General features: G+C 37.5%; 1 pseudogene; it reads left to right on the top strand.

Annotated features, from left to right (window-relative positions):
- Positions 1 to 14084, top strand: part of LOC115863404 (metalloendopeptidase OMA1, mitochondrial-like) — a 42699-nt pseudogene extending 28615 nt beyond the window's left edge.
- The last annotated feature ends 5138 nt before the right edge of the window (positions 14085 to 19222 follow it).

Here is a 19222-nt window from a genome sequence, read left to right as displayed (position 1 = left end):
CATCTGCTCAAGGTCTCATCAAGCTGAAATCAGGATGCTAACTGGAGTTATAGTCTCATGTGGAGCTCAGGGTCCTCTTCCAAGCACATTCATGTTGATGGCAGAATTCAGTTCCTTGCAATTGTAGGACTAAGGTTTTTGTTTTCTTACTGGTTGTTGGCCAGAGGTAATCTCAGCATCTTAAGGCCATCCTGAGGTCTATGCCATATGACTCTCTGTGGACTCTCTCACAAAATGATTTTTTACCTCTCCCATAGAAACAGAAGAATATTTCTGCTTTCAAAGGATTTGCTTGATTATGTCAAGGCCACCCAAGATAATGGCCCTTTGGATTAATTTATAGTCAACTTACTAGGAGCCTTAATTACATCTGCATACTCACTTGTGCCAAACAACATGGCATAAATCATGACAGTGATATTCTAACGTATTCACAGGTCTTATCCACACTCAAAAAGACTGGATTGTACGTGGGTATGGGTAATTGTGGGTCATCTTAGAATTCTTACTATTTCAGTGCATAGTAAGCCCACAACTCTAACTAGCATAGCCAAGAAAGACTTTCTAGGGATGTCATATTTGAGTTGAAACTTGAATGTTGAGAAGCAGCCAGCCATATAATAATCATAGAAAAAATATTCCAGCAGAAGAAATGACTGTGTGAAGTCTCTGCTGTGGGAGATAACTTTGTAGGTATGGGAAACAGAAGGCCTGAGTGCCAAGGGAAGAAGGGTAAGATCACGGAGGAACTTGCAGGTCATGCAAACTTCAAATTTTAAGATAATTAATGGGCTGCATTACAAGATTCATATGAAATTTGAGTTCAGTAGGGAGCTCAATAGAAAGTATTAGGATGATTTAAGCAGTAAAGTACCATAATCTATTTCTTTATAAAATTTCAAAAGCTTTCAGGTTGCTTTTCATAATTACTTTATACATTTAGTAATTAAAAATGCTTGCAGAGTTCAATTACTTAGATGAAATGGAAAAATTCTTTGAAAGACAATAAATACCAATGCTCATGAAAGCAGATATAAATAACCTGTACAGCACTATATTTATTTTAAAAATTGAAATACAGTGAAAAACCTCACACGAAGAAAACTCTAGGCCATGCTGTTTTAATAGTGAATTATACCAAGTATTTAAGAAAGAAAAAGCACAATTCTTTAAAAATTCTTCCAGAAATTTGAAGAAAGAACACAACACAAATCTTTCTATAAGGATAGTGTTCTTTGAATACCAAAGCCAGACAAAGAAATTATAAGAAAAAGAAATTACAGATTTATATTCCGTATGAATATGCATCCAAAATTTCTTAATATAGTTTTGCTAAGTTAAGTCAAATCATATATAAAAGGATAATACATCATGATCAAAATTGTTATATCCTAGTAATGCAAGATTGGCTTAATATTTTAATATTTGACTTCATCAATTTAATTAACCAGATTAACAGGCTAAAAAATATGATTATCTCAGTAGATGCAGAATAACATGTATCACTATCCAATATCTATTCCTGAAAAAAAGAAGTCTCATCAACCTAGAAATAGAAGTCACATTCCTTAGTCTAATAAAAGACATCTATGAAAATCATATACTTCACACCACATTTAATGGTAAAAAACCCAAATGCTTTCCCTTGAAAGTTAGGAACAGAGAAGAATACTCAGTCACTTCTATTCAATATTGTAATAGATGTTTTAGCCAGTGCAATAAGTCAAGAAAAATATAATGACTTGGGTGTCTATATATGCAGAAAAAAAATGCTTGAATTCTTTTCCTTCCTGAAGATCACCAGCTTGCTTGGACGTGTTTGTATGACCTCAGTCTCCTTTAGAATAAGGCAGGCCTTGGTATCACCTCAATCATTTTTTTACTTCAATAGTTGAGGTAAAGGTGGAGGAGAAGGAAAGAAACAGGTGCATGGTAGATGACAGTGGCACCATTCTGATAAGCAAAGCACATTTACTTTCTTGTTTCCAGCAGCATGGCTGATGCACATCATTTAGTATTTCAAAGATACTTTATCTTTTCTCTCCTATTTAAAAACAACAAATGCTTTTGGGAGAAAAAGACACTATTTATTAAATGTAGACTGTATTACAAGTATTAGTATATAGAAGCTACTCATATTATTTTCAATAATTATTATTTTCAATCTTATTTCAACCTTATTTGCTCATATCTATCCTACGACGTAGGCATTACTAACCCCAGATTTCATTTTCTAACATTAGTATGACAGAGATCATAAGTGGCAGAGCTAGAATTTGATCCCAGTTCCTTTTGACTCCAAGTCCCCTGCATGTTCTCTTACACAAACATCTTGTTACCCATGTCAATGTTCTCAGTCAGCTCTCTCCAGCCAAAGTTTTAAATATGTATAATTACTGCTTCTAATGTAGCTGTATTAAAGCAGTTTTGAAGTTAAATGAACTAGATAATATATATTAAGTCATATACGTGTGGGTTTTCCAATATCCTTCTTTCATTTTCAGCCTGAAATAGAATATTTGAAGGGTAATATTTTTATATTCCCTTGCTATTTCTATGCTGCGATTTATGTGTGTGTGTGTGTGTATATATATATATATATATATATATATATATATATATATATATATATATATCTTTGGTCTGTGTTCTGCCTTTAATAGATTTGGAATACAATACAGAAAATATAAATTATACATTGGACATAATAATATTATAGAGCAACACAGGTGGCCTGGTGGATCAAACACAAGATTAAGTGTCAAGAAACTTGAGTGGAACATCTCTTGATATTTAATGCTTACTTTATTTCTTTTTTGTTCTTTTTTCTTTCTTTCATTTTCTTTCTTTTTTTGGTTTTAAGCTGCATAAGCCTTCTCTTCAGACAACTTCTTTAACTAATATCTTGGCTGTTTCCTTAGCTCCATACCTTAGCAAATCTGCCAGTAAAAACACTGTGACTTCACTCTTTGATTTTACCATGAGAACTCTTCATTTTCTCCTAAACATCTCCATCTTGGGCTTGTCTTTCAAACAATCCTTGTTAATGTGAATAATTGACAAGGCAACAAGCATTATACCAGGCATTTAGGAAGATGCTAAATAAACTAAATAAATATTAGTTTTGCTTCTATTTCTATTACCTTGAAAATTTTATTTCACAGTCTTTTCTGTCACTGCGTTATGAGCTAAAGGAGAAAAGATAAAGAGAAACAATTGCTTTTAGCACTGACTACTTGCCCTCTGCTTCAGATTTTCCTCTTGTAAGAAGAGATATTGATGATTTTGAAATATATAGAAATTGCTTCATAGCCTAGGATCAGTGGTCCAACTAATTGATTTAAAAGATATGAATGGATTTATTAAGGGTATATTGAGTACACAAACACTATATGTAATTTATTTCTTATAGAACTTACAATCCTTTTAGTTTCTATTATATGAATTTAACAGATAAAAGAAAAGAGAACCAGAGATTTAAAGAAAATCACCCAAATGAGTAAATGCCAATGCTAAAATTTGAAATTGGAGATTTCAAGTCCCTCTGACATCAAAAACCCTTATTAGTAACATGACATTTGGCATGTTGCTTTGAGCTTCAGATTTCTCAGTTGAAAAGAAAGGTGGGTGGTGGTCATTCATTTCATTCTGAAGTATTTATTGAGCTATTATATGCTAGACATATGCTAAAGATATAATAGTAAGCTAAGCACAGAAATGATGTGTAACCTTATAGGGTGACAAATATTAAAATAAGCATACTGAAAAATGAATAACCAGAAACTGATTTCAGATACTCTGGAAGATAGAAACATGATTCTATGTTTCATTCCTATGCACATAAGGAATGTTTGGAGTAGGGATAGAGGGGGAGAGGGTGGGCAATTTTCCCTTGGGAAGTTCTGAAAGAGAAAATAGTGGGAGCAGATGTTGGTGGTGAGAGGAGCATGGCTTTTTCAAGGACCCGAGTTTTGTCATTGGTACTGGATGGAGTGTAAGGGAGATTTCCACAACAAACTCTTTCTAACCAATGCAGTTGTTCTGTGGTTTAAAGTCAAACAGGGGCAAGGCTAGCCAGGGGAAAGTGCTTTGTAAATTAGGAATCACTATGTTAACATGAAGGTTTGTGGAAGTTTTGCTGATTTCTTATTTTAAATGACTAGAACGTTTCCCCCTAACTATTCTTAACGTCTTAGCATAGAGTGGAGTCTTTTCGTGGCATAAAAGTGGGGTTTATGGAGGAGCTTCTGTTTCAACAGTGACAGAGCTGGAGACAATTCTCAACAGACGTTAGCTTAACTCCTGGGGTGAAAATGTGCTTCAAAGCATCAAATATGCAGCCTCTGGCTGTTTCTAAAGAAGCCACCCAGAGACTGACAATTCTGCATTTGTAGTTTGATTAAACATAAATGTGGGCTTCTTAGCTGAAGTGGGGAGAGTCAGAGAAACCCAGGTTGTTTCATGAGCCAAAGGACAGAGGAGAATTCTCCCCACTGGAGAGTGAAGGAAGCAGTGGAGAGAAACATATAAGCTGGTGACTGATGGGTTGGTAGGTGAGTGGTCCTGCAGCAAAGACAATAAATTTCCGCCTGGGAGTCTTGCCCACCTTCCTCCCAGGTTTGCTTTCTAGTGAGGACTGCACCATACCCTCTTTCCAATGCAAGATATGGGGATAGTGACTCATCTCCTTCCCGATCAAAACTATTTTCTTTTACTCAGAGCACCTAAGAACAACTGCTTGCTGAATACAGCTTCCAAATATGTATGTAAATGTTCTTAAGACTCCTGGCTTGACTGTGTTGGGGGTTTAGGAGTCTACTGTCAGGTACTGCGTGAAGTGTTTAATGTTGCTTCTGAAGATTGTTATCTCTTGATTTAACTTGGTGCTCTGTAAAGGAAAGGCAGCACGGGGCCTGGTGACCTGCATGGGCAAGGGGCTATTGCACTGGTGCTACCACTGTAGTTCATTTGTCACCAGGTAAGCTATTTATCAACCACTCTGAGCCTCAGGATCCAGCTCTGTGAGACGTTTAACCAGAAAATTCCCTTCTAGCTATAAAAATATATTCCTTATTTAGATTATTTAATTTTAGGTTTAAACTAAAAGAAAACAAGCTATCTAAATGATCATGAATGTAACAGGTAAGGTTACCCTTTTGTAATGAAAAAACACCTCCTAACTAAAGTTCATATGTTGTTACATCAGAGACAACCTGGTTTCTGAGGATGAGCATGGGGGAAGCAAAAATAAAAACAGACTGGGGTGAAAGTAACAAGACCAGGTTCTAGAGCTCTGCTGCTGGTAAGCTGTGTGCTCCTTCATCTCTGGTCCTTGACCTGGCTGAGACTGTTTCCTCATTTGAGAAATCCTATCCTACCTTTTTTTAAAATTAATTTTTATTGGAGTATATTTGCTTTATCTTGTTGTATTAGTTTCTACTGTACAGCAAAGTGAATCAGCTATACATATACATATATCCCCTCTTTCTTAGATTTCCTTCTGATTTAGGTCAATTACACAGAGCATTGAGTAGAGTTCCCTGAGCTATACAATAGATTCTCAATAGTTACCTATTTTATACATAGTATCAATAGTGTATATATGTCAGTCCCAATCTCCCAATCCTATCCTACCTTAAGGACAATATCAAGATAATAATCAAGACGTATTTCTGCAGCATTTGACATTCTATAAACTCTTCCTCATTTGTAATCTCAGTTCCTTCACACACCACCTTTCCAATGAGGATGGAAATACCCAGGTACGGGAAAGTTACAATGTTTCCCAGGTAACAAAATCTCATTGTCCTCATGGGGCAGATGCACACCCTAACACAAGCTCTTCAGTGAAAATGTGTCATACTCATGTAAATATCTCTTACTGCTCTAAGATAGGAAACTGTTCAATTTGCCCATGAGAAATGAAGGTGAGGATCCCAGGGAGGGGAACAGTGACTTGCGGGGGGCGGTGTGGTGAGGCTGATCCATGGTGCCTATGGGTCCCTGTACACCACCACTACACCTCTATTCCTCCTCCTATATCAGACCCTCCACCACGCATGCTACTGTCCATTATACCTCCCTACTTGGGACCAGAACCCACCTCATCTGTTTTATCCTCTCCACATTTTTTTCCTTAGCAGCTTATATCACTGAGACTTCCAAGGCCCTTGTTAGAAGGAGGTAGTTAGGGATAGGGGACTATAGTCATTGTAAGTAACATGGTCAGAACCTATGCTTACTTAGTCCATGGACCATTATCCCTACTCGGTGCACAGACTTCTATTAAGCAATGCTTGAAGGACAGATAAGGTCATGATCAAGGTCATTGATGCTGGAAATAAGTTGCTGAAATTAAGGGTCATGCAATATAATTTAAAAAGTTTCTTATATCACAAAGTCATTGAAAATGCTAATAGTAATGGACAGATGCAGGAATTATAGAGCTGCAACCATGAAGATTGTGACTTTGCATTCCTGCTGTGTATCAGGTTAGACAATCTTCATTCATTCATTCAAAAGCCCTTTGTAGATCATATTCAATGTGTCAAGTAATGTGCTGGGGGTTTTAAGAAGAAAGACATAGGCTCTGTTTTGGGAGAGTACAGACATTAAGTATACATGACACATGTGCCCCTACTTATACTCTCATTCTTCTGGCAGACCTCATGAGTCACAGCACAGTTGCACTCATAAACTATCTCAACATAGTGTAACTGATTTCAGGCTTGGTATGAGTGGTAAAACTATTTCTTCTAGTGACACTGCAGAAACATTCATGAATATATCACTGAGCTCCTACACTGTACTTGAAGTCCACTAGAATGCCCAGTTTCTGCTACATGAATATACACACCAAGAAAGGATAAGTTCCACTATCAATATTTTATTTTATTTTATTTTTCCTTATCAATATTATACTCAGCTTTCTAAGTGGATTTCTCTTCAAATGCTCAGTTTCTGACATTTCTAGTGCCCTTCACATTGGGAAGTTTGCAAATGATTTTAAGGAAGAGTTGCATGGATATTAAAGACAAGCTTTTTGCTTCTTGTATGAGGATAGCAATCTCTTCCCACTCAAGCATGTCTTCAGTGAGAATTTATGAAGTGCTTTGTGCCTATTGGACACAGCAGATTTTGCGACAATGAGAAACCATTTTTGACCTCAGTTTAATGGAGGAGACATGTATGAAAATAAATACCAATCATAATAAAGCAAAGATAGAGGAATGTACAAAGCTCTAGGAGAATCCAGGGGAGAAAAAGATTAATTCTGCCAGTGAGCATCATAAAATGCGTTTAAAAGGAGGGATATTTGAGCTGGATCTTGAAGGGTAAGTGGAGTGCTGTAGGCTGAGAGGATGAAAATAAGCTTCCTAAGAAAAGGAAGAACAGGAGATCTAAATACACTGAGGTTTGAAAACACATCATGCAAAACTAAGGGTGATAATATAGTTTGGGCTCAGATTATGAACAGACTAGAATGCCAGGTTCATAATATTATAAATGAAAGAGCAAATAATATCCCTGACTTGTTTACTAACATTATTTCCAGTTTGTGTATTTTCTAGGCTGATTAAATGTCCACAAGCCAAGGAACTATTGGTTTCTGCCACTAAATGAGCTGGTTCATCAACATGGGAAATCTTTTGTGACCTCCCAGAAGGAAAAGGAAGAGAAGGAAGGGAGAAAGGAAGGAGGAAAGGTAGTAGGGAGGAAGGAAGGAAAAAAGCAAAGAAGGGAGGAAAGGAGGGAGAGAGGAAAGGAGAGAAAGTGAGAGTGAGGGAGATCGAGATAAATTGTAACTGAGAGAAAAGAAAAAAGGAGAAAGTAGAGAGGGAAAGAAAAAGTAAGAAATCATTTGGGTTCACTGCCAACAAGAGTTAGGAAAGCTGATTTCTTAAGATAAACTGAAGTAAAACAAAATATGCTCCATATGTTGAAACTGTATACTTAGTTTGAGATAAACAAAAACATGTTTGGAGAATAGCTGCCATAATTAAAAAGAAATTAAAAGAAAGAAAGAAAAACCATCTGGGGATAAGTACATATTTAAACTCACACACACACACACACACACACACACACACAAACACACAGTGATTCCAAAACTTGAAGTTTTTCTTGATTTAAGTAAACTCTCTTGTTGCAAAAGGGCATTGCATCAGTCTTTGCCCAAGCACCAAACAATTTATGTTCCACACTGGAGCTATACAGAGCTACTCAGCATTACTCAAACACCAAAAGACCTTTCCAAATCCTGTCCTTTGCTCCTGCTTTCTCTGTGCTATAAACACACATACTCCCTTTTCTCTCTGGCTGACTCCGACTTCCTCCTGAGTGCCCAACTCAAATGTCAGCTTCTCCCAGCAGAGTGCCAGACACATGGCAAGGTTGATAATGGCTTCTTCATCTGTGAACTTTATGCATGTGTATAAGTTTCCTGTGGCTGCCGTAACAAAATACCACAAACTGGGTGGCTTAAAACAATAGTTTATTGTTTAACAGTTCTGGAGGCCAGAAGTCTGAAATTTGAGAGTCAAGATCAGGTTTGGTTTCTTCTGAGGACTCTGAGGGAGAATCTAGTCCATGACGTCCTCCTAGCTTCTAATGATGGCTGGCAGTCTTTTGTATTCTTTGGACTATAGGTGCATCACTCCAATCTCTGCCTCCATCTTCACACGGTGTTCTCCCTGTGTCTCTGTGTCTTCATATGGCCATGTTCTTATAAGGACACAAATCATGTTGGATTAGGGCCCCACCCTATTCCAGTATGACCTCACTTTAATTTATAAGACACATCTGCAATCACCTTATTTCCAAATAAGTCCACTTTATGAGGTACTGGGGGTTAGAACTTCAGCATGTCTTTTGAGGGACACAATTCAACTCATAACAACAAGACACTAATATAGATATAGTTTCACTGAAGATGTATGCATGTCTGCATCCCCAATCCCTAAAGAAGTTGATAAGAAACTCCTTTGCAAGGATTATATATATATTTTTTAACCTAGTGTTTACAAACTAGCATAGTCAATTTAGTAAATTCATAGCTCATGTCTTCTAAATTGAATTACATTTTGAAAATTATGGACAGAGTGTTCCTGATTAAAGCTAAAAGGAAGTTAAGAGGTAGTTAAGTCTACACTTGAGGGGAAACACACAGCACATGGTGACACTCTTGTCATTACAATTCCAGACAGAGATTTCTACCTCTACAGTGGGCAATGTGGCAGAGGAGAACTGTTGCCTAGAATAACCTAAAGGGATGAGCATCTGAGAATGAAAGACCCATGTTCAAATATAGTTCTCTCTAGGTAGCTATATAGTATTGATACTATCACTTCTCCTCTGTTTGCCTCAGTTTATCCTCCAAAGATAAAAATTAGACAAGAAAGAGAGGGACTTTAAAATTGAAAGATGTCTAAGAACTCTTTTTTCAAATGAAATTTTCTCAAAGCCCCAATTTAAATAGCAGTTCTTTGTGAAGCTGCCAGAGATCAGGTGAAGAAAGTGAGCCTGGAATGCCACTGGATTAGTCATCCCCAAGGAGTCTCCACAGAAAGCTCTAAAGAATTCTGGAAACATAGATCTAAAACTACTCAGTCAGATGAAGGTCCAGTTCATATATAGTCATAGACATAGAGGGTCATCCACTAAAAAAAGAAAAGAAGGAAGAAGAGAAGGACAAGGAGGAGGAGAAGAAGAAAAAGAAGCAGAAAAAGAAGAAGGAGAGGAGAAGAAGAGGAGGAAGAAGAAGGGGAGAGGGAAGGGGAAGAGAAAGGAGAAGGAGAAGGGGAAAGGTAGAAAACTTATTAGAAAATAAGCTGCTAGGGAGGAAAATTGTAAGGAGAACCAAAGATCTTGGACAAATTTTTCATAGCCATAGAAAGGCATTTCAAAGCATCCTCCCAATTTTATCTTTGTAGTCATATAGTAAATTCTAAATTAGGTTAGCCATATTTTTTACAAATAATGAGTTCTTCTGGAGCAGGCTCATTTATGTTTTAACCCCCCAGTACTTATTCACTGTGCAGGACACATGATGGGCATTGTAAATGTTTGCTGAATGAATGAATTAATGCATGTTTCAAACTGTTTTAAAATTTTCAGGTAATCTTGGAAATGTATCAAGATGAGAGTAGGCATAATTTGAATGTCAGTATTCTATTGAATTTGTATAAGAGAAATGAAATACTGTGGTCAAATCTCTAGTGGCTTTATATTCCAGATTCAACACAGTTGTGAAGAGGGAACACAGAAAATAGACATTTTTTCGAAATTGTCTTGGAAATTAGCCCAAGAGCCAAATGTTTTACTTATTGGTATGTTTCTTATCTCAGACCGTAACTAGTAAACATTTCAGATCACACATACACACAATGTTTGTTTGTATTTACTGTAATTCCCTATGCAACTCCAGATGCTTGGACCATTTAGGCATCTAATACATGTTTGATGAATTAAGGAATAAATGAAGGGACACTTGAATAAAATGAGCTAAGATTCTGACTTCCATTACCAAGCTGTTACCAGTTTTCATTGGCCTAGTTTAAATGTAGTCCATCCATTTGGAAAAAAGGAATGGAAAAACATGGTACAAAGAACTGATCTGTCCAATGCTTTTTAATCGATACTTAAAATATAATCACTTGTAAAACATTTCGTACTGCATGAGGTAGAATACTGGGTTTTGGCTCCGGGCTTGTCCCCACATTACTATGTGAGATTAAGTTTTTGGCTAAGAAGATTGAGCTTGGTCTCACCTACATTAATATATTCTGACTTTATAGAACAAAGATGAGATTTTCTTTAGGTCTGATATAGTCCAAGATGATTCTGACATGATTATATATGAGGTTGGACCATTACAATATGTGTACATCCCAGGCAGCCTTTTGATTTGGTATCTTTGGTAGACAGGCATCATCTCAAAGTTTTACTTTAAAGAAATAAAATTTTGTCTCTTTGATTAATTTCTAGGGAAAGTTGTAGAAAAAAATTCACCCTCTGTGCCTCAAGCAACACACCTCTGGCTCCATACTTATATTGCACCCTATTTTCGAAAGATCTGCAATTAAGTGGAGACCTTCTTCTTCTTTTTTTTTTAAATTAATTAATTTATTTATTATTTATTTTTGGCTGTGTTGGGTCTTCATTGCCGCATGTGGGCTTTCTTTAGTTGTGACGAGCAGGGGCTGTTCTTTGTTGCAGTACGCGGGCTTCTCATTGCGGTGGCTTCTCTTGTTGCAGAGCACGGGCTCTCGGTGCACGGGCTTCAGTAGTTGTGGCATGTGGGCTCAGTAGTTGTGGTTCGTGGGCTCTAGAGCACAGGCTCAGTAGTTGTGGCACATGGGCTTAGTTGCTCTGCGGCATGATCCTGGACCAGGGCTCGAACCCGTGTCCCCTGCATTGGCAGGTGGATTCTTAACCACTGTGCCACCAGGGAAGTCCAGTGGAAAACTTCTTCTTACAAGAAAGTTTTATTGGGTATTATTTGAAAGTGGAACATGAATGGGAGTGGTAAGGGATTGCACTTACAGCTCATGTAGCTTATCAAACGTTTTTTTCCAACCATATACCATACTGCCCTGAAAATTCTGGCAAATTAAGCATTCTCTACCTCCTGACACTTCCCACTCACTTTGTAAATTATTTCCCTGATTGATGTCCGTGTGACACGCCATGTTGGATCACGCATTTATACAGCAGCTTAAAACTCACAGTGCTTTCATTGGCCTTATGTAGATAAAGTCTCCAGATCTTAGTAGAATTAGCTGGTGAGATTGATTTCTACTCATTTTTCAAGTAGGGAAATTGAGTCTCAGAGCTTTCACGATTTATGAAAGGATAGATAATAAAAATGGATGGAATAGTGCCTTGAATCTGAGTATTTGATTTCTAGTTCAAGGCTAATTGACTATACCATAGTGCTCTAATGAGCGTTCAAGAATCAGATTTGCAAAAAAAAAGAAAACTCAGCTTTACTTGTTCATACATTCTTTCCTTCAACGTATTGACTGAGCATCTATTATTTGCAGGTATTGTGTCTGGTGTTGGTGTTCTAATGGGAATCAAGCCAAAACCCTTTCTTTCATTGAGTTTACAGTAAGGGAGAAAAAGATATAGACAATTGCAAAGCTTACTAACTCAACCAGAAAAGCAAATAAACAAACACAGTCACTAATTGGAGGGACTCATCACTTTTGCCACTGTTAGGATAAATCAAGCAAAAGAAAGATAAGCTTCATCTGTGGATTGTAGTCCGCTAGTAGAAATTGTGTTTTCTTCTGATTTAATTCACTGGCCAACTGGAGAAAATGTAACACACTAGCTGTAACCTCACCAGACTGTCATTTAGTGCAAATGAACCATATAGTAAGTCAGTATCAGGGCCTGGGAATAAATCAGTGTGGTAAGTTGACTTTTCTGCTTGGAAACTTTTATTTCCATAGGATTTTCAATAACAAAAGAACAGGATGCCTCTAGAGTACCAGATGTAAGGAAATTTGGATGACTACACAAAAATTACTGCATAGAATGACTCTTTTTCAAGGCACCTACTGATAAAAGAAGTTGTGTTCATCCCTACTCTTTCAATATTGTGTCCTCCAAATTGTTCTCCCATAAGAGACATCAGGAGTTTCCACATTTCACAGTTTCAACTTGACCGATTCCTCTCTTATTGATAATTCTTAAACCAGTGCAGAAACTACTTGTAATCATTGTAAGTATTCAGGGAAATAAGGAAATGGTGGCAAATACTTCCTCCTAATCAGAAGGAACTATCTAAAGAAAGTATAAAGAAGACAAAAATTGGAAGTTATTACTTGGATTGCTACTTGCAGTTGTTTTATTTTACTCAGCTGGAGTAAGTCCAGTCATAGGAAAGAGCAAGCTACTATAATTGGGAAAAGAACATTTCAGAATTTTATCAGTACTGGAACGTGAAACATGAATGGAAGAATTTTAAAATGATATGCTAACTCAGAAAGATGCCCCAAATCCCAATCCTTCCTTCCCTCACACCCTTCCCCCTTGGCATTTGGGATTAGCAGATGCAAACTAGTATATATAGGATTTATAAACAAGGTCCTACTGTATAGCACAGGGAACTATATTCAGTATCCCGTGATAAACCATAAAAGACAAGAATATGAAAAATAATATGTATATATAACTGAATCACTTTGCTGTGTAGCAGAAATTAACATAACATTGTAAATCAACTATACTCCAATAAAATAAGAAAAAGAAAAACAACCAATACCACTGTTAAGGACAAGACGTGGTTTATCATCTAACTGAGCACAGTAAAGATATCCTAGGGATCTCTGAGATTATTCATGTGGTTGATTCCCCAGATAAATGCCTTTGTGATTCCAATTTTAGTATATGTGCTGAGCCAGCACTTCCTTTGTGATTCCAAATGGACAAATGTTTATCTTCACTGAGCTTTTACATAGTGGAACTGATATTCATCAACTTTTCTTCCTTCTGGGCTATGAAATAGAACGTGCAGTACTTGGGCAGGCTGCAATAAAAGACTAGCTTGATTGATTTATTGGATTTCTTAGGTCTGATTTTTCACACAGTGATTTGGGCCGTTTGTCCTTGAGATAGTTGGGCACTTTTGAGAAAGTCCGCATTGCAAGAGTATATGTTTGATTGACCAAACAGTAGAATATTAGAGGCTGAAGTTGACAAAATTGGACTATAGTTTGCTGCAAAGTCTTGTGTGGATGTCAGAGCCAGTCCAGTGTTTCAGCAGCAGATGAAATTTGCAGGTAGCCTCCATGGTCATCCCAAGTTTCCAGAATGGTTATGCACACACCCTTGTCATGGAAATTGAGCTGAGCACTTTGATAGATTCTTACCACTGGCTCTCTGTAATTGCCTACTGCTTTCTGGACCAGACCCTCAATTACTATTCAAACTTGGCATGAAGCATTTTCTTGAAGAAGCAGAAAAAGAAGACCTAAATATCACTGTTAAAAAAAATGGATACTCTTCCCATTTAAAAACAGGAGCAAATGCCATTAACATACAGAGTTGAGAAAAAAGACTGGAAGTTGATTTGAAATGTTTGAGACACAGGACGTGTAGAATGCAGCAATCTATCATTTTTATATTACTTTATTAAAAATGTTTGACATGAAAACAAAAGTGGATAGTCAGGGTCAAGCCATCTATGTTACAGGCGTTAACTAAATTCCTCTGATGTATTTATTTTTTATGAACCACTGATTATTTTAATCTATTTTAAAATTTTTCAATGAGAAAAATGTCACAGAATAAATTTATATTACACTTAAAAAAAAGTATTAATTGCATCTCTACTGTGTGCAAGGGATTACTCTAAGCCTGTGGGGAAAGTGACCCAGAAATCAATCCATCCTTGCAGAAAGCCTGTTACTCAGTCTCTGAAAAATCAAGCAGCTCAGTCTTTAGCTTCCATTTGGAGGATGCCATGTACCTGGCTCGAGAATGGAAGAGAAGCTAAAGATACCTTGGGGTATTGTCTTGATATTTAAGAAAACATTCAAAATTAAGTCTTTTGCTCAATTAGCAGACCACCTCAGTGAAAATATACTCCTTCAAGTGAACATATTTACCACTTAATTAGAGATCTTACCAGAACCTGTTTTTCCTTACGTCTTTTGTTTGCCAAATTCCTTTTGCTTTACTTTTCAATGGATGGTAGCTATTCTCTCACAAATGCTGTGCCCACAGTGGGGAAACAACATTCCTACACTTTTTCTTTATCTTTCTATGCTTAATTTTTTTAACAGAACTTATTTTTTTAGAGCAATTTTAAGTTCACAGCAAAATTGAATGGAAAGTACAGAGTTTCTATTATGTCCCCTGCTCCCCTCTCCCACACACACCCTCCCCTGCCATCAACATTTCACACTGGAGTGGTATATTTGTTATAATCAATGAGCCTACACAGCATTATAACCCAAATCCACAGGTTATATTAGATACGCTTATGGTGTTTACATTCTAAGCATTTTGACAAATACAAAATGACATGTATCTACCATTATAGTATCGTATAGAATAGTTACACTGCCCTAAATATCCTCTGTGCTCTGTCTATTCATCCTTCCCGGGCCCCCAACCCCTGGCAACCACTGATTTTTTTACCGTCTCCATACTTGTACTTTTTTCCAGAATGTCATATAGCTAAATCATATAGTATGTAGCTTTTTCACTTAGTAATATGCATTTAAATTTCCTTCATGTCTTTTCACAGCTTGATAGCTCATTTCTTTTTAGTGCTGAATAATATTCTGTTGTATGGACGTACCACAGTTGATTTATCCATTCATTTACCGAAAGACATCTTAATTGCTTCCACATTTTGGCACTTATGAATAAAGCTGCTATAAACATTTGTGTGCAGGTTTTTGTGTGGACACAACTTTTCAACTCATTTGAATAAATACTAAGGAGGGTGATAGCTGGATAGTGTGATGTAAGATTATGTTTAATTTTGTAAGAAATTGCCAACCTATCTTCTAATGTGGCTGTACCATCTGGCTTTCCCACCAGCAATAAATGTGTGTTCCTGTCGCTCCACATTTGTGTATTGTTAATGTGCTAGATTTTGGCCAAGCTAATAGGTATGTAGTGGTGTTGCATTGTTGTTTTAATTTGTAATTCCTTAATGACATATAACGCAGAGCATCTTTACAAGTGCTTGTTTGCCATCTGTATATCTTCTTTAGTGAGATATCACTTCAGAGATTTTGCCCTTTTTTTTTTCTTTTTTTTTTGCGGTACGCGGGCCTCTCACTGTTGTGGCCTCTCCCGTTGCGGGGCACAGGCTCTGGACGCGCAGGCTCAGCAGCCATAGCTCACGGGCCCAGCCACTCCGCGGCATGTGGGATCTTCCCGGACCGGGGCACGAACCCGTGTCCCCTGCATCGGCAGGCGGACTCTCAACCACTGCGCCACCAGGGAAGCCCGATTTTGCCCATTTTTTACTCAAGTTTGTCCATTTTCTTATTGTTGAGTTTCAAGAGTTCTTTCCATATTTCAGATAACAATCTTTAACAGATATGTCTTTTGTAAACATTTTCTCCCAGTCTGTGACTTGTCTTCTCATTCTCTTGATCTTTATTTTTTATATATGTTTTCTATGTGTAGAAGAAACATGGGTTTATTTACGAAATTTTGGGTAATATAGATAATTTATATGGGAAAAGTGATACATAAAATGTCCTCCGTCGTAACTGGCTTGTTATCTGGTCTATCACTAAAGGACCCTCAACTTTACAGGAAGCCAAGTAATGTTTCCTTCAGGCGGGACAGACACACAGACAAACTAGGAGCTCTCAGAATAAAAAAGAATATTCCTGCAACTATAGGGTAGGTCAGGCTAAACCTGGAGAAGTAAACTGAATAATTATTCATTCTTAATATCTCTAGGCAAGCTGATAGAGACAATTAGATATTTCTGGCACACAAATTATTACCCCAGAGGACATATAAAATCTCCAGAAAAGGAGTCATTTTTGACTCTTAGTATACTTTAGGACTATTTTATTAACCACACCCTAGGAAGTTCTTCATGTATTATCAGCAGTTCTTAACTGTGCTCATGTAAATAAAGAGGCAAGTAAAAGAAAATACCAAATGAATCATACTGATTCAGAAGATTGTCAAATTAATGAATGCTGTGAAATCTTTGCCTTGAGACAAGAACTTGAACACAAGCAGAACGAAGATCTGGCCCTGCTCACATAGAAGTCAGGACTCCACATACTATGTCAGAGAGAGAGAGAGGAGAGAGAGAGAGAGAGAGAGAGAGAGAGAGAGAGAGAGAAACATTTGCACTCTGAGACAAACCAAAGCAAAATAAAACAAATAAAATAAGCACACAGAAAAGTATTATTCTGTCAATCACTAGCTCCAAAATAAATACAAACTTGAACTTTTTCTTACAATGTTAATTAAACAAACATTACCCTTGTAGATATAATAATTATGTGAAAAGAACTGCTGTTTTTTTCCTCCATGAAAAGAAAATCAATAATCTTTGTAATCCTTATAAGATCTTTTTTCCTTTAAATTTTATTTGTATTAAAAAATGTCTGACATCTTCCATGTTACAATTACAAAATTAAAACCAGTATTTAAAAGTAAAACAGAATTGAAATAGTACAGACCAAAAACAAGTGTCTGGCACAGGATCCCAAGCTATTAATTTGACAACATGTTTCTTGAGCACCTTTGCCATACTAGGCACTAGGAATGAATCTGTGAACAAAAATACAGTGACAAAAACATAAGGGGGTAAACATGAAGTATGATGACATTTCACATCAGATGGTTGGAGAAAATCTCTCAGATAAAGTGAGATCTGAGCAGAGATGTGAATAAAAGAGAAAGTTAAACAAGCAGAAACCTGACAAGAAGATTTCTAGTACAATGAACATTCAAATCCCTGAGGAGTTTGCCATATTGAAGGTACAGCATAGAGGCCAGCATGGCTAGACCAGAGTGAGAGTGGCTGAAAGTGGCTTGAGATGGGCCAGAACCAGATCACATAGAACTTTGTAGGTCATGGCCAAGATTTCAGATTGTCTTCAATTTAATGAGAAGCCATTGGTACTCAACAAATATTTGTAATTGATTGGAGCAATAATATATCAGGGGGAAAAAAGCTCTTAGTGTTGATACACATTTTCAATGGTCATCTAATCCAAGATTTCTCAGTCTTGGCACTATTGACATTTTGACCTAAACAATTGTTGTAGAGGCAGTGCTATGCATTGTAGGATGTTTAGCAACATCTCTGGCCTCTATCGCTCCATGGCGGTAACATACTTCTTCCAACTGTGGCAAACAAAACTGTCTTCAGACGATGACAAATGTCCACTTGCCCCAGTTGAGAACCACTGATCCAATCCAATCCATTTTACAGACTCAGTAGCTGTGAGGTTAAATCACTTACTTTAGGAAAACAAAGTCAGTTCTACCATTAAAGAAGGAACTAATAAAATTAGACACACACACATGCACACATATATGTTTTTAAACACATATAAAACACATCATCTAGTGTTTTCAACTACCTTGTGAGAGTGTTACCTTTATTCTCATGTATAGATAAATCACTTGACCCTCAGAAAGGTGAAGTGATTTGAAGTCCACTCGTGGCTTGAACTCAGATCTCTAAATTTCTGTCTACTTTAGTACTAAACTGTCAACTTAGGATGCATTTGAGAAGACAATAACAGAAGCTTCCTTGAGTGTTTTAGCAGAGCGTCATTCAATGCCAATTCAAGAGATTGGGAGACAGGGACCCCTGGTCGTCCAATCCCACTTTATTAGAAAGGAGAAATAAAAAAGAATTGGAAAGTTAATGCAAATTCTCATTTCCATTTGTTTAATCTAAAAATAGTACGAAAGATCTTACTCTATGACTGTGCCATACACCTGGGCTGCTGTGTGGTTTTTTGTTTGTTTGGTTGGTTGGTTGGTTTTTTTGGCGGTACACGGGCCTCTCACTGTTGTGGCCTCTCCCGTTGCGGAGCACAGGCTCTGGACGCGCAGGCTCAGTGGCCATGGCTCACGGGCCCAGCCGCTCCGCGGCATGTAGGATCTTCCCGGACCGGGGCACGAACCCGTGTCCCCTGCATCGGCAGGCGGACTCTCAACCACTGCGCCACCAGGGAAGCCCGGCTGCTGTACTTTGACCAGAAGTTGTTTCAAAGGGGCCTGTCTGAAACCATATTGAAAGGAAATTCTCAGTCTCTGTGGTCTTCAATGAGAGAGGTGCTTATTATACTTGTTTCTAATTCACCAGAGGTTTTATTACTTCAACTCCCGACAGATTATTGGGTGGATCTGGTAGGAGGGTTTCAAATCAAAACAATTTGTGGGTTGGGGGTTTAGAGTTTGTAGGACTATTATTTTCTCTGTCCTCCTCCTGAGAGAGACTGATGTGTCCAGGAAGCTGAGAGAGGCCTCTCTGCATCTCTGTTTACGGTACAGTATTGTGCCCTGATGGATGCATTCCTAAGTTGCTAAGTAACATAGAGGACTGGCATGGGGAGTGGGGCAGCGGTAGGAATGAGTGGCACAATAGCATTGAGATAGAAAGAAGGCTGGGCAGAAACTGTTGGTGTCTCGCTCACGTCACATCAAATTTACTTCCACACACAGATGTCTGCTTACTACGAATCCCTGTGTCTCTGACCAAGGA

This window comes from Globicephala melas, chromosome 17, assembly GCF_963455315.2.
Source record: "Globicephala melas chromosome 17, mGloMel1.2, whole genome shotgun sequence".
Classification (NCBI taxonomy): domain Eukaryota; kingdom Metazoa; phylum Chordata; class Mammalia; order Artiodactyla; family Delphinidae; genus Globicephala; species Globicephala melas.
Note: the sequence above shows the minus strand (reverse complement) of the source record. Positions and strands in the feature narration are given on the sequence as shown.